The following is a 15,680-nucleotide window of genomic DNA, read 5'->3' as shown; positions in this document are numbered from 1 at the left end:
GCTCAACTGATATGGGGCAGTTGAGTGACAAGAGTACTAGAATAAGAGTGAGAAGAACTGGGTCTTTGAAGCCTATGTCTCTGCCACTAATATAAACGTAGCCATCTAAACTTGGACTAGACCCCTGGTTACGCAGATAGGCTAACACCTATAGCAAGTCAGCCCCCAGGTTTAATACAATCAAAGTGTATTTCTTGCTCATATAAAATCCAAAATGGTGTTCCTGACCTGCAGGGACCTCTCTTTCAGGAAATGACACAGAGCTCCAGTTCCTTTTATCTTCTGCCTCTGCCATTTTTAGCACACAGCTTTCAAGGCTATGCTGCCCATTTGCCTCAAGCTAGCAGAGGAGGAAAGAGCTTGGAGGATCCTGCATGGGAGGTGATCAAGGGCCAATCCTGGAAGTGGAGCACGTGATTCCACTCAGATTCTATATATTAGAACCTGGTCACGAGGTCACACTTAATTGCAAAACAGTATGAGAAACACAGTCAACTTTTGTGGGCAGGTTGGTGAGGAACCCGTTTCCTGAAGCACCGACCACTCTCTGCCCCAGCTCTCTTTGGCCAAAAGGTTTTCAGCCCCTGCCCTGGGAAGATCAGAACAAGAACACTTTACTCTCTTTGGAAACAGCTTAAGGCCATTAACGAAGAGGAGTGAGTCAGGGAAAAAAGGAAGAGATGGATGTGTATTTCGATGGATTCACTATACATAGAACTTGAAAGTGAGGGCAGAAATGCTAAGGGGAGTGTATTAGGTGGAAGAATGTGCCCCCAAATTCATGTCCACCCAGAACCTCAAAATACGAGCTTATTTAGAAATAGGATCTTTGCAGGTGTAATTAGTTAAGATGACTTCATACTGGATTATAACAGGCCCTAATTCGATGACTTGTGCCTTTACAAGAGGAGAAAACAGAGACACAAACACACAACAGAGGCAGAGTTTGGAGTAACGTGTCTACAAGTCAGGCCATGCCAGTAATGTGTCTATAAGTCAGGCCATTCTGACAACCACCAGAAGCTAGGGAGAGGTAAGAAAGAAGTCTCCCCAGAGCTTGCCTCTGTTGACATCTTGATTTTAGATTTCCAGCCTCCGGAACTGTGAGAAGATACATTTCTATTGTTTCAACCCACCCAATTTGTGGTACTTTGTTATGGTAGCTCTAGGAAACTAATACAGGGAGTGAGATGGATTCTATCCATATCAAAGCTTATTAAAATCCAAGACAGTGAAAAGCCCTCCAACCTGACATACCAACAGATCACAGGGGAAGATCCCAGCTGGAAAGTTGGGTTTGTGCCTGAGAACACTACTTGCACAGGAGACAAAAAAAAACCAACAACTCACCAGGGATGAGGAGAACTCTTACTGTAAGACACTTATATGGGAGGCAGAATAGAAGTATTAGTATTTTATTAAGACTTAAATCATAAATACCTTAGGACGGCTTCAAGATGGCGGACGAGTAAGATGCGGCGATCTCCTTCCTCCTCACAGAGACATCAGAAATACACCTACACGTGGAACTTCTCCTATAGAACACCCACCGAACGCTGGCAGAACACCTCAGACCTCCCAGAAGGCAAGAAACTCCCCGCGTACCTGGGTAGGGCAAAAGAAAAAAAGAATAAATAGAGACAAAAGAATAGGGACGGGACCTGCGCCAGTGGGAGGGAGCCGTGAAGGAGGAAAGGTTTCCACACACTAGAAGCCCCTTCGCGGGCGGAGACTGTGGGTGGCGGAGGGGGAAGCTCCGGAGCCGCGGAGGAGAGCGCAGCCACAGGGTGCGGAGGGCAAAGCGGAGAGATTCCCGCAGAGGATCGGTGCCGACCGGCACTCACCAGCCCTCACCAGCCCGAGAGGCTCATCTGCTCACCTGCGGGGCGGGCGGGGCTGGCAGCTGAGGCTCGGGCTTCAGTCGGATCCCAGGGAAAGGTCTGGAGTTGGCGGCATGAACACAGCCTGAAGGGGCTAGTGCGCCACGGCTGGCCGGGAGGGAGTCCGTTTGAAGTCTGAAGCTGCCGAAGAGGCAAGAGACCTTTTCTTCCCTCTTTGCTTCCTGGGCGCGAGGAGAGGGGATTAAGAGCACCATGTAAAGGAGCTCCAGAGACGGGCGCGAGCCGCGGCTGTCGGCACAGACAGTAGAAACGGGTGTGGGACGCTAAGGTTGCTGCTGCCGCCACCAAGAGGCCTGTGTGCGAGCACAGGGCACTCTCCATGCCGACCCTCCCGGGAGCCCATGCAGCCCGCCACGGCCGGGGTCCCGGGATTCGGGGACAGCTTCCCCGGGAGAACGCGCGGTGCGCCTCGGGCCCGTGCAGCGTCACGCCGTCCTCTGACGTCGCAGACTCGCCCCGCCTCTGTGCCCCTCCCTCCCCCCTGCCTGAGTGAGCCAGAGAACACGAATCAGCTGCTCCTTTAACTCCGTCCTGTCTGAGCGAAGGGCAGACGCCCTCGGACGACCTGCACGCAGAGGCGGGGCCAAATCCAAAGCTGAATCCCAGGAGCTGTGCGAACAAAGAGAGGGGGAGGTCTCTCCCAGCAGCCTCAGACGCAGCGCGTTAAAGCTCCACAATCAGCTTGAAGTTCCCTGCATCTGTGGAAAACCTGAATAGACAACGAATCATCCCAAGTTGAGGAGGTGGAATTTGGGAGCAAGATACACTATTATTTTCCCCTTTTTTCTTTTTGTGAGTGTGTATGTGTGTGCTGCTGTGTGAGATTTTGTCTGTATAGCTTTGCTTTCACCATTTGTCCTAGGGTTAGACCGACCCGTTTTTCTGTTTTTTTTTAATAGAAATTTTTCTTCTTAATAATTGTTTTTTATTTTAATAACTATACTTTCTCCTACTTTATTTTGTCTTCTCCCTTTCTTTCTTCCTTTCTTCCCTCCTTCCCTCCTTTCTTCCTTCCTTCCTCCCTTCCTTCCTCTCTTCCTCCCTCCCTTTCTTCCTCTCCTCCTTCCTTCCTTCCTTTCTTCCTTCCTTCATTTCTTCCTTCCTTCATGTCTTCCTTCCTTTCTTCCTTCCTTCCTCCCTTCCTTTCTTCCTTCCTCCCTTCCTTTCTTCCTTCCTTCCTTCCCTCCCTCCTTCCTTCCTTCTTTCCTTCCTTCCTTTTCTTTCCTTTCTATTTTTTCTCCCTTTTATTTTGAGCCGTGTGGATTAAAGGCTCTTGGCGCCCCAGCCAGGTACCAGGGCTGTGTCTCTGAGGTGGGAGAACCAACCTCAAGACACTGGTCCACAAGAGACCTCCCAGCTCCACTCAATATCAAATGGCGAAAATCTCCCAGAGATCTCCATCTCAACACCAAGACCCAGCTTCACTCAAGGACCAGCAATGAACAGTGCTGGACACCCTATCCCCAACAAAGAGCAAGACAGGTCTACAGCCCCACCCATTAGCAGAGAGGCTGCCTAAAATCATAATAAGGCTACCAACATCCCCAAACACACCACCAGACGTGGACCTGCCCAGCAGAAAGACAAGATCCAGCCTCATCCACCAGAACAGAGGCACTAGTCCCCCCAACCAGGAAACCTACTCAACCCACTGAACCAACCTTAGCCACTGGGGACAGCCACCAAAAACAACGGGAACTACGAACTTGCAGCCTGCAAAAAGGGGACCCCAAACACAGTAAGATAAGCGAAATGAGAAGACAGAAAAACACACAGCAGATGAAGGAGCAAGATAAAAACACATCAGACCTAACAAATGAAGAGGAAATAGGCAGTGTACCTGAAAAAGAATTCAAAATAATGATAGTAAAGATGATTCAAAATCTTGGAAATAGAATAGACAAATTGCAAGAAACAGTTAACAAGGACCTAGAAGAAATAAAGAGGAAGCAAGCAACGATGAGCAACACAATAAATGAAATGAAAAATACTCTAGATGGGATCAATAGCAGAATAACTGAGGCAGAAGGACGGATAAGTGACCTGGAAGAGAAAATAGTGGAAATAACTACCACAGAGCAGAAGAAAGAAAAAAGAATGAAAAGAACTGAGGACAGTCTCAGAGACCTCTGGGACAACATTAAACGCACCAACATTCGAATTATAGGGGTCCCAGAAGAAGAAGAGAAAAAGAAAGGGACTGAGAAAATATTTGAAGAGATTATAGTTGAAAACTTCCCTAATATAGGAAAGGAAATAGTCAATCAAGTCCAGGAAGCACAGAGAGTCCCATACAGGATAAACCCAAGGAGAAACATGCCAAGACTGTCAAACTGTCAAAAATTAAATACAAAGAAAACATATTAAAAGCAGCAAGGGAAAAACAACAAATAACACACAAGGGAATCCCCATCAGGTTAACATCTGATCTTTCAACAGAAACTCTACAAGCCAGAAGGGAGTGGCAGGACATATTTAAAGTGATGAAGGAAAAAAACCTACAACCAAGATTACTCTACCCAGCAAGGATCTCATTCAGATTTGATGGAGAAATTAAAACCTTTACAGACAAGCAAAAGCTGAGAGAGTTCAGCACCACCAAACCAGCTCTACAACAAATCCTAAAGGAACTTCTCTAGGCAAGAAACACAAGAGAAGGAAAAGACCTACAAGAACAACCCAAAACAATTAAGTAAATGGTAATAGGAACATACATATTGATAATTACCTTAAATGTAAATGGATTAAATGCTCCCACCAAAAGACACAGACTGGCTGAATGGATATAAAAACAAGACCCATATATATGCTGTCTACAAGAGACCCACTTCAAACCTAGGGACACATACACACTGAAAGTAAGGGGATGGAAAAAGATATTCCATGCAAATGGAAATCAGAAGAAAGCTGGAGTAGCAATTCCCATATCAGACAAAATAGACTTTAAAATAAAAACTATTACAAGAGACAAAGAAGGACACTACATAATGATCAAGCGATCAATCCATGAAGAAGATATAACAATTGTAAATATTTATGCACCCAACATAGGAGCACCTCAATACATAAGGCAAATACTAACAGCCTTAAAAGGGGAAATCGACAGTAACACAATCATAGTAGAGTACTTTAACACCCCACTTTCACCAATGGACATATCATCCAAAATGAAAATAAATAAGGAAACACAAGCTTTAAATGATACATTACACAAGATGGACTTAATTGATATTTATAGGACATTCCATCCAAAAACAACAGAATACACATTTTTCTCAAGTGCTCATGGAACTTTCTCCAGGATCGATCATATATTGGGTCACAAATCTAGCCTTGGCCAATTTAAGAAAATTGAAATCGTATCAAGTATCTTTTCCGACCACAACGCTATGAGACTAGATATCAATTACAGGAAAAGATCTGTAAAAAATACAAACACATGGAGGCTAAAGAATACACTACTTAATAACGAAGTGATCACTGAAGAAATCAAAGAGGAAATCAAAAAATACTTAGAAACAAATGACAATGGAGACACAACGACCCAAAACCTATGGGATACAGCAAAAGCAGTTCTAAGAGGCAAGTTTATAGCAATACAATCATACCTTAAGAAACAGGAAACATCTCGAATAAACAACCTAACTTTGCACCTAAAACAATTAGAGAAGGAAGAACAAAAAAACCCCAAATTTAGCAGAAGGAAGGAAATCATTAAGATCAGATCAGAAATAAATGAAAAAGAAATGAAGGAAACAATAGCAAAGATCAATAAAAGTAAAAGCTGGTTCTTTGAGAAGATAAATAAAATTGATAAACCATTAGCCAGACTCATCAAGAATAAAAGGGAGAAGACTCAAATCAATAGAATTATAAATGAAAAAGGAGAAGTAACAACTGACACTGCAGAAATACAAAAGATTATTAGAGATTACTACAAGCAACTCTATGCCAATAAAATGGACAACCTGGAAGAAATGGACAAATTCTTAGAAATGCACAACCTGCCGAGACTGAACCAGGAAGAAATAGAATATATGAACAGAGCAATCACAAGCACTGAAAATGAAACTGTGATTAAAAATTTTCCAACAAACAAAAGCCCAGGACCAGATGGCTTCACAGGCGAATTCTATCAAACATTTAGAGAAGAGCTAACACATATCCTTCTCAAACTCTTCCAAAAGATAGCAGAGGGAGGAACACTCCCAAACTCATTCTATGAGGCCACCATCACCCTGATACCAAAACCAGACAAAGACGTCACAAAGAAAGAAAACTACAGGCCAATATCACTGATGAACATAGATGCAAAGCTCCTCAACAAAATATTAGCAAACAGAATCCAACAGCACATTAAGAGGATCATACACCATGATCAAGTGGGGTTTATTCCAGGAATGCAAGGATTCTTCAATATATGCAAATCAATCAACGTGATACACCATATCAACAAACTGAAGGAGAAAAACCATATGATCATCTCAATAGATGCAGAGAAAGCTTTTGACAAAATTCAACACTCATTTATGATAAAAACCCTACAGAAAGTAGGCATACAGGGAACTTTCCTCAACATAATAAAGGCCATATATGACAAACCCTCAGCTAGCATCATTCTCAATGATGAAAAACTGAAACCATTTCCACTAAGATCAGGAACAAGACAAGGTTGCCCACTCTCACCACTCTTATTCAGCATAGTTTTGGAAGTCCTAGCCACAGCAATCAGAGAAGAAAAAGAAATAAAAGGAATCCAGATAGGAAAAGAAGAAGTAAAGCTGTCACTGTTTGCAGATGACATGATACTATACATAGAGAATCCTAAGGATGCTACCAGAAAACTACTAGAGCTAATCAATGAATTTGGTAAAGTAGCAGGATACAAAATTAATGCACAGAAATCTCTGGCATTCTTATACACTAATGATGAAAAATCTGAGAGTGAAATTAAGAAAACACTCCCACTTACCATTGCAACAAAAAGAATAAAATATCTAGGAATAAACCTACCTAAGGAGACAAAAGACTTGTATGCAGAAAACTATAAGACACTGATGAAAGAAATTAAAGATGATACAAATAGGTGGAGAAATATACCATGTTCTTGGATTGGAAGAATCAACATAGTGAAAATGACTCTATTACCCAAAGCAATCTACAGATTCAATGCAATCCCTATCAAATTACCACTGGCATTTTTTACAGAACTAGAGCAAAGAATTTCACAATTTGTATGGAAACACAAAAGACCCCGAATAGCCAAAGCAATCTTGAGAACGAAAAATGGAGCTGGAGGAATCAGGCTCCCTGACTTCAGACTATACTACAAGGCCACAGTAATCAAGACAGTATGGTACTGGCACAAAAACAGAAATATAGATCAATGGAACAGGATAGAAAGCCCAGAGAGAAACCCACACACATATGGTCACCTTATCTTTGATAAAGGAGGGAAGGATATACAGTGGAGAAAAGACAGCCTCTTCAATACGTGGTGCTGGGAAAACTGGACAGCTACATGTAAAAGTATGAAATTAGAACACTCCCTAACACAACACACAAAAATAAACTCAAAATGGGTTAAAGACCTAAATGTAAGGCCAGACACTATCAAACTCTTAGAGGAAAACATAGGCAGAACACTCTATGACATCAATCACAGCAAGATCCTTTTTGACCCATCTCCTAGAGAAATGGAAATAAAAACAAAAATAAACAAATGGGACCTAATGAAACTTAAAAGCTTTTGCACAGCAAAGGATACCATAAACAAGACCAAAAGACAACCCTCAGAATGGGAGAAAATATTTGCAAATGAAGCAACTGACAAAGGATTAATCTCCAAAATTTATAAGCAACTCATGCATCTCAATAACAAAAAAACAAACAACCCAATCCAAAAATGGGCAGAAGAACTAAATAGACATTTCTCCAAAGAAGATATACAGATTGCTAACAAACACATGAAAGAATGCTCAACATCATTAATCATTAGAGAAATGCAAATCAAAACTACAATGAGATATCATCTCACACCGGTCAGAATGGCCGTCATCAAAAACTCTAGAAACAATAAATGCTGGAGAGGGTGTGGAGAAAAGGGAACCCTCTTGCACTGCTGGTGGGAATGTAAATTGATAGAGCCACTATGGAGAACAGTATGGAGGTTCCTTAAAAAACTACAAATAGAACTACCATACGACCCTGCAATCCCACTACTGAGCATATACCCTGAGAAAATCATAATTCAAAAAGAGTCATGTACCAAAATGTTCATTGCAGCTCTATTTACGATAGCCAGGACATGGAAGAAACCTAAGTGTCCATCAACAGATGAATGGATAAAGAAGATGTGGCACATATATACAATGGAATATTACTCAGCCATAAAAAGAAATGAAACTGAGTTATTTGTAATGAGGTGGATAGACCTGGAGTCTGTCATACAGAGTGAAGTAAGTCAGAGGGAGAAAAACAAATACCGTATGCTAACACATATATGTGGACTCTAAGGAAAAAAAATGTCATGAAGAGATTAGTGGTAGGACGGGAATAAGACACAGACCTACTAGAGCATGGACTTGAGGATATGGGGGGGGGAGGGTAAGCTGTGATGAAGTGAGAGAGTGGCAGGGACATATACACACTACCAAATGTAAATTAGATAGCTAGTGGGAAGCAGCCACATAGCACAGGGAGATCATCTTTGTGCTTTGTGACCACCTAGAGGGGTGGGATAGGGAGGGTGGGAGAGAGGGTGACGCAAGAGGGAAGAGATATGGGAACATATGTATATGTATAACTGATTCACTTTGTTGCAAAGGAAAAACTAACACACTATTGTAAAACAGTTATACTCCAATAAAGATGTTTAAAAATAAATAAATAAATACCTTAAAAAAAAAAAAAAAAGACTTCAATCAGTAAACCAAATAAGAAAGACACGGTCTGACATAGATTTTTTTAAATTGGGGAATTATTTAAATAAAAAATCTCGGGAGATATAAAAGTTAAATGATACCCTTTTCATTAAATATATACTGGATTGGCCAAAAAGTTCGTTCAGGTTTTTCCATAACATCTTACGGAATATTTAATCTTCTTTGCCAAAACGATACTTATATCAACCCTTAGTGGTCCAAGAAAATCCAGGTGGAATCCAGATGTCAGAGAGCAGTCTTTCTGTTGTCTAAGCCCTGGAGTCAGGTTATTAAGTCCCTACTCTGTGCCAGCCCAGTGATCAGGGCTAGAACACAGTGGTTAAAGCCAACAGGTGGGAAATGATAACAATCTTTTCCTACGTCTCACACCCATAAATTAAACCTTTAGCAAAGTTTCGTCTCCCAGCAGCTCACCGCTAAAAACAAAAGCTCTATAACACTATATTCAGGAACATCGTGTTTACATATATATGTAACATTATCTATAGTTACTATCAGGCATTGAAACCTCAGCAGAGATCAGTTCATCAGATCGTTTCCCATCTGGAAGCAAGTGGTCAAGTTATGAAATGAGGGGTGAGTGTAAGGATGAGAATAGAGATGGGTGCAGGGGTGAGAGTGGGGAAGGTGGGCTGCTGAAATGGAATCTGAGGTGAGAGGCCCTAAGTGTCTGGATCCCAGTGAGGACACCAGGGAGCCGAGGGAGGCAACCAAGGCAAAAGGAGAAGCCAAGGGGAGAGGTTTGAGGATGTCCAGGGAAACCGCCGACGTCACTATTCTACCATCCGGAGCTTGAAAATTTCAGATGCGTGCACTTTGGAGAATCGCGGCCAAGCTCGTTTCCTGCTGTTACCATCTTGTTTGTCTTGCCTCAGTTTACTTACTAAGCTGTTTGTCTCAGAACAACAGGAGACAGTGGACACCACAAGGTGTTTATATAATATGGGTTTTTAACTGCTTTTCCCTGTCTACCTGCAGTCTGTTTTTCTCTCATTTTTGTAAGAAAGAAAGAAAGCAAGCAAAAAACCTCTCCATCTCTCCAAAGCACATGTACCTGCCTTCTCCCAGCCCAGAGTCGGGTGGTCTGCTTGACAATGAGCTTGAACTGCCCTGTGATGGGTATTCTGAACCAGCCTTCAGTTTTCGATCCCCATTCCAGAGCCCAGTCTGGCTGGGCTCCAACAAGTGATGCTCAGAGATGCAGCTCAGCTGTCAGGGTGCAGAGATAGCCGCCCAACACAGACCTTTCACTCGGGCGAGAGTTCAGCGTTAGCTCTAGACAGTGTCTCCTACAGGTTCCTGATCATGAGAATCAACTAGGATGTTTATCGATGATACAGATACTGGAGCTCCGCCTCCGATCTGCTAAATTAGAATCTCAAGGGGGTCTAAGAATCTGTATTCTGGTAACCATCTCAGGGGAGCCTTGTAATCAAGGAAGCCTGAGGACATGTCCGTGGGCAGCAGGGAGCCGGGGAGGATTTTCAGCAGCTGTACGAGGGAATCGGGTTTGGGATGTCTACGCATCAATCTGGAAGGTTGGGAGGGGGAGGACTGGAAGGTGATGAGAACACAGGTGGGGAGACCGTTTAGGGGGCTGTTTCAATAATGCAGGAGAAAAAGATGAGAGTCTGAAATAAGGCAGAAAAGCGGTGGGAGCGCAGGAGCATAAAGGCAATAGAATCGCCAGGACCTGGCAAACGAGCAGGCAGCTCTCCCAGGTCCACCACTCACACTGAGCTCCCCTCCAGGAAAAGTCCTGATCTAGTGGGTTCATTAAAATAAGAACCGGTAGGAAGCAAGCGTCTCCGTGGACCTCCGCCAAAAGTCTAAATGTGCTGAAACATGTTCTTTAATTTTCTGACCCACTTCCCATTCTCTCTGATTTCCAGCTGGAATGGTTTTCCTACCATAATAACCCCTGCAAGTTTCTAAACCTCCTGAGCGACTGCAGCCTCAAGTCCCCCTGCTCTGCCTTCCAGGTAACTGGTTCAGCTCTTCCCCCGGACTCCTTAGTCCTCGGGGCCAGGCCTCTGGGCGGACCAAGGCAAAAAGCTTGAAACAGCTCCTCGGGGCTCCCTGGTGCCCAGGGCTGTGTGGAGGGCGTGTGGGTCCCGTTCTCCACCCACTCCGGCCTCCATCCGGGCCATCATGTCTCCTGCACCCTGGGACGTCCTCTCTCCCCGGCTAATGACTTTCTCAACTCCTGCACCTTTTTTTCCCTTTTTGCTTCTGTTATTGACTCTGCGACTGAATGTTTTAAATAAATCATCAGAAAATCCTCTGTGAAGCTGTTTTCCTTAAATCCCACGTCCATCGGCCACCCTCTGTGTCATGGCACCTACAAAGCCGCCTACTCTGCTGCAAAGACGGTCCAACCATGGGATCCCGGGTGTCCAGTGGGTTTGCTCCGTGGGGACCTGCCAGGCGGGGTGATGTCAGGTTGGAGCCTGCAACTGCACGAAGGGGAGAGGTGAACTCCAAGGGGGCTCCCTGTTCAGCACAGGGAGGGTAGGGAGGCTTCTCCACAGCCTCCTCTCTGTTATTTGCTTTTCTTGTTTCGGTTGTTTGGGCTGTTTTTCTTCCTTTGCACTTAATCCCGATCTGACAGCTGCGTGCAGAATGATTGGGGTGATGTTTCAGTGTTCAGAGAGCATGGGCTTGGGTTGAATTCCCAACGCGCCAAAAAGAACGGGGTAGGGTGGCAGGGGACAGGGGATAACCTGCAGGGAGGTGGGGCCGAGAAGGGAGACTCAGGGGCGGTGAGCTGCCCACTTCCTGCGGCAGATGAGGCCAGGCAGCTGGCTCGCTGGTGCCACAGCAGGAAACCTGCCCTGGAAGGGAGGCTGCAAGAGTTTCCGCCTGTGCCACCACGTGACAGCTGCAGTCCAGCCTATGACTGCTTCCCCTCGCATCTGTGCCCTCCAAGGCGCTGAGAACTGTCACAGCCGCGCACTGGGTCCCTCCCGGCACACCCAGGCCTCTTCTCGCTATGGACACAATTTGGCAATGACCCTTTCCTTGAAGCCAAAAACAATTTATTTACGAAATGAGAGAGAAGGGCTTTTTTCTTTCAGTCGTCATCCACTCATTTGTCTCCCCCGTCTCAGATAAGGGAGGCAGAGCTGTTTTAATTATGTTTGCAGCACGAGGGTACAGACGCTTCTGTTGCGCGACGTTCAGGCTCCCCTCTGGGGCTACTGAGTTTTGCGCGGGGCTGTTTTCTTGGAGAGGAAAGAAGCAGCTTCTCTGTTGCTGGGAATGACACGCCAGCCTCATGCAGGGATCGGGGGCCAAGCCCGAGGGGCCCAGGCACGGGCAGAGCGACTGGTTAGTGCTCATGGTGGTTTCTGAAAGGAAGATTCTCAATTGCGTGCGAAAACTCTGGTCTTCGAGAACCCAACCCTGAGACGGCCGTCCAAATGCATATCATGGATTGAGGCTGTGTCCTGGCGTGGCCTGTGGGTCTTACTGTCTGGCCAGCGTGGCTAATGTTAATCAGCCCCCTGTGTTTGTATAACCTTCTCTTGTGTCAACGCAACTTCATGCCTGCGATCTCCTGTGAACCTCCTTGGGCATTTCTGTGAGATGGGAGGGCAGCCACAGTTATGCCCATTTTACACTTAGAGAAACTGAGGCCCAGAGAGATGAAGTGATCACGCACGCGCGCACACGCACACGCGCACACACACGCGCGCACACACAGCCTTTCAAATCCCTGCCGGCCTCGGCAGGCAGCTCTACAATCTCTTTGGCTTGAAACCTTTGATTTTCTCCTCCTCCCCATCTTTTTTCTCCCCACTGTCAGCCCCTCACAGCCAGGGACCCCCGGTGCTTCCTTTATGGGGTTTTATTCCCTTTTTAAAAACAAATTTCTATTGGAGAATAGTTGATTTCCAATGTTGTGTTAGTTTCTGCTGTACAGCAACGTGAATCAGTTATACATATGCATATATCCACTCTTTTAGATTCTTTTCCCATATAGGGAAGTAAGAACCTTAATTCACTTGCCACCTTAATTTCCCTTGACCATATAACATAGCACATTGACAGTTTCCAAGATTAGGGCACACACATCTTTGGGGGACTATTTGTCTGCCTACCACAATCCCATATAGAATTAAAAGTAAAAGCAATACCTAATCATAAAATAAGTATGAAGAAATCTGACCAAATGCTAGTCTTTCTTGTCTACCTTGGTGACCTTGGAGAAAAATGAAATATAGCATCTTTTTCTAAAATCACATCCTTAGCTGCTCCTGCCTTGTGGTGCTCTGCGAGTGTGTCTCCTCTGGCTGCTGGACAGTCCAGCATGGACTGGGGGCTTGGCGAGGGGACAGCTGAAAGAGGCAGACGTGACTGCATCCTATCTGTCCTACTCCCTGGCCCTCGACGGGAAGAGGGGACGACGGGATGAGATACGAAAAGTACAGTACAGCAGAGGAGACAATGCAAAGACCATGCAGAAAGGAATGCATGGATCTAGGTCTGCACAAAGGGCAGTGAGAGGACATGCCACGTCCTTTCCCCCTGCTGTAGCCGGCCAAGGTGACAATGGGGCCGAGGCTCATGGGAACCCTCAAAACCAGGAAACAAAGTTCCAACAGGCCAATGGCAGCAGGGAGAGAGAGATTGGTGGGGAAAACACACAGAGAAGATAAAGCCACGGTCCCATTCATATTAAATGCTTTTCAGTTTTTATTGTAATTAAATGTCTTTTAAATGTTAATGGAATAAATTGAACTTGACTTCCCCATTTTATCCAGATCCTGCAATTATGCTCAAGGCCCATCTTGAAAGGATGCCAGAGGGTGATGGATTAACTCTAAAATAAATCAAATTTCCCTTGCTACAGAGTGAGGGACATACAATAAGCATTCCATCCTGCCTCTGGTGATGGAAGGGTTGCCTCGGCTCTTCCCCAGGCCATCAGGGTGAGGGACAGCCTGAGGAAGAAGCTTGCTGATGTTGTGTCATAAACCAGACTCCATCAGGGCAATAAAGCTCAGTTGGCACAGCACAGTGGGTGAATGGGCCTGGGCACCATTTCTGCCCAGCTCCCTCCTCTTGCCAAGGCTCCCTCCCAGTAAATATCTAGCTAGCGAGCTCTTAGAAATGAGCCGGGAGTGACGCCAGCCAGACTCCCAGCTTGCCAGGATGGGTGGTGCAGGGGGCCAGGCACCTGCTCTCTGTGCTGTCACTGGTGTGGAGCTTTCGTGCCCGGCTTTGCTGACTGCGGATCTTTGGGCAGGAGCCAGGGGAGCCTGTGCACCGTCTCCTCCCAGGCCTGAGTCAGCTGCAGAAACTCCACCTGTGCCTGGAAATACTGACACCAGGACCGGGGCTGGGAGAGAGGCCGAACGGAGCCCTGGATCAGAGAACGTCAGAGCATCCGAGTTCATCAGCAGTGGGGATCCGGGCCCGGCAAATCGAAATGAAGACAGGTTTCCTACACTTAAAATGTCCCAATTTACCTCCATCCTCCTGTACTCACACCCTCTCTTTACCCTCTTCCCTTTATTAAAACTTTCCACTTCTCTTCTTCTTTCACGTTTATCTACAAGTTATTGATAAAACCTCCAGGGGTGTTTGCATTGAACAGGAATCAAAGCCTTCAGCTATAGGGACAGAATGCTAGTGGAGACATTTCAGGATGGTCAGGAAAGATACTTCTGACCATTAAGGCCTTTCAGGAGTTTCTGAAGCCAAACTGAATATAGAGTCTCCTATTCTAGCTGTCTAGGAGGGCCTTTCTGACCATTTCCACAGCAACTGTATGTTGTGTTCACTTATCCATTCCATTGTGTGCTGGGATTAGTTAGAACCTAGCATTCCATCTCTGGAGAACCTTCTTTATACGGAGCCCTAGCTCCGTCCTCCAGGGCTTTCTCACATACCTGCTCCTTCCACCTTTGAGGGCATCAGAGAAATCTCAGACAACTTCACACGTTGAAGGTCTGTCCATGTGACTCCTGAAATGTCCCGTCTAGGTTTCTTCTCTCTTCCTCAGTTGAGAGTGTTTCAGTCATTTTTTAAATGTAGCTTCTCTCTTCCATATCAGACCATCCCAGCTTCTTAGCATGACGTCCAGAGTGGAAGGCAAAATTCCTAATGATATCAGACCAGGCCAATGCAGAATGGAAGATCATCTCAGCTGCGAACTCTCTGCTTCTATTATTACAGTCCAAGATCCCAGCAGCCTCACAGGACACCTCGCACCACACTTGCAGATTGTGTGGACACACAGTGCTAAACTTTTTCACATGAGATACTGCTAAGCCATGTCCTCTCTTGTCATGCATTTGTTAAATATCATCTTGCCCCAATCCACTCTTTAATCCAGACTTTCAAAAATCTTCCTATCTATCCATCCATCATCTCTCTGTGTGTATGTGTGTGTGTGTGTGTGTGTGTGTGTGTATGAAAGAGAGGTTTTTCTCAGCTCCCTTTCTTCTGAAAATCTAAATTTCCATCTAAGTCACAGATAATAAACTTGAATGCAGAATGCTTCTAAACCAGGCGACTACAGACGTTTTTTCTCCACATTCATTAAACCGTACCTTTGTGGTCCAGATGTTCTGCTGGTTACCAGCATGCCAATATATCCATGTATCCAACCATATGTTTCACTTTGGTCCACAAGGAGACCACAGGAGCCCTTGTCGGTCGGCTGACTAACCACGTGCTCCTCGCTGACCAGTCTACCCTGACTTGTCAGAGAAAGACGTCCTTAAAAGGCGTCCTTAACCTGCTCTGATGTGCCCTCTGTAGACCCAGGTTGCGTCCAAGAAATCCTAGAATCTTTTTCCAGGTGCCTCTTCAATAACCTGGTGGA

At 45.2% G+C, this 15,680-nt stretch overlaps 1 long non-coding RNA gene across 5 annotated transcripts in view; it reads right to left on the bottom strand.

The window, feature by feature from the left end:
- The window catches only part of LOC136792254 (uncharacterized), a 147,061-nt gene that overhangs the window by 78,607 nt on the left and 52,774 nt on the right, over positions 1–15,680 (bottom strand). For 2 of the 5 annotated variants that reach the window (XR_010835769.1, XR_010835765.1), the window contains exons 2-4: positions 14,743–14,953; positions 1,880–2,062; positions 1,441–1,605 (exon numbers count right to left, since the gene is read on the bottom strand). This is a non-coding gene — a long non-coding RNA (uncharacterized lncRNA). The remainder of the gene's footprint in view (positions 1–1,440; positions 1,606–1,879; positions 2,063–14,742; positions 14,954–15,680) is intronic. The other 3 variants (XR_010835767.1, XR_010835766.1, XR_010835768.1) reach the window with 3 other exon arrangements.

This window comes from Kogia breviceps, chromosome 12 (assembly GCF_026419965.1).
Source record: "Kogia breviceps isolate mKogBre1 chromosome 12, mKogBre1 haplotype 1, whole genome shotgun sequence".
Lineage (NCBI taxonomy): Eukaryota > Metazoa > Chordata > Mammalia > Artiodactyla > Physeteridae > Kogia > Kogia breviceps.
This window is presented reverse-complemented; position numbering and strand designations above follow the sequence as displayed.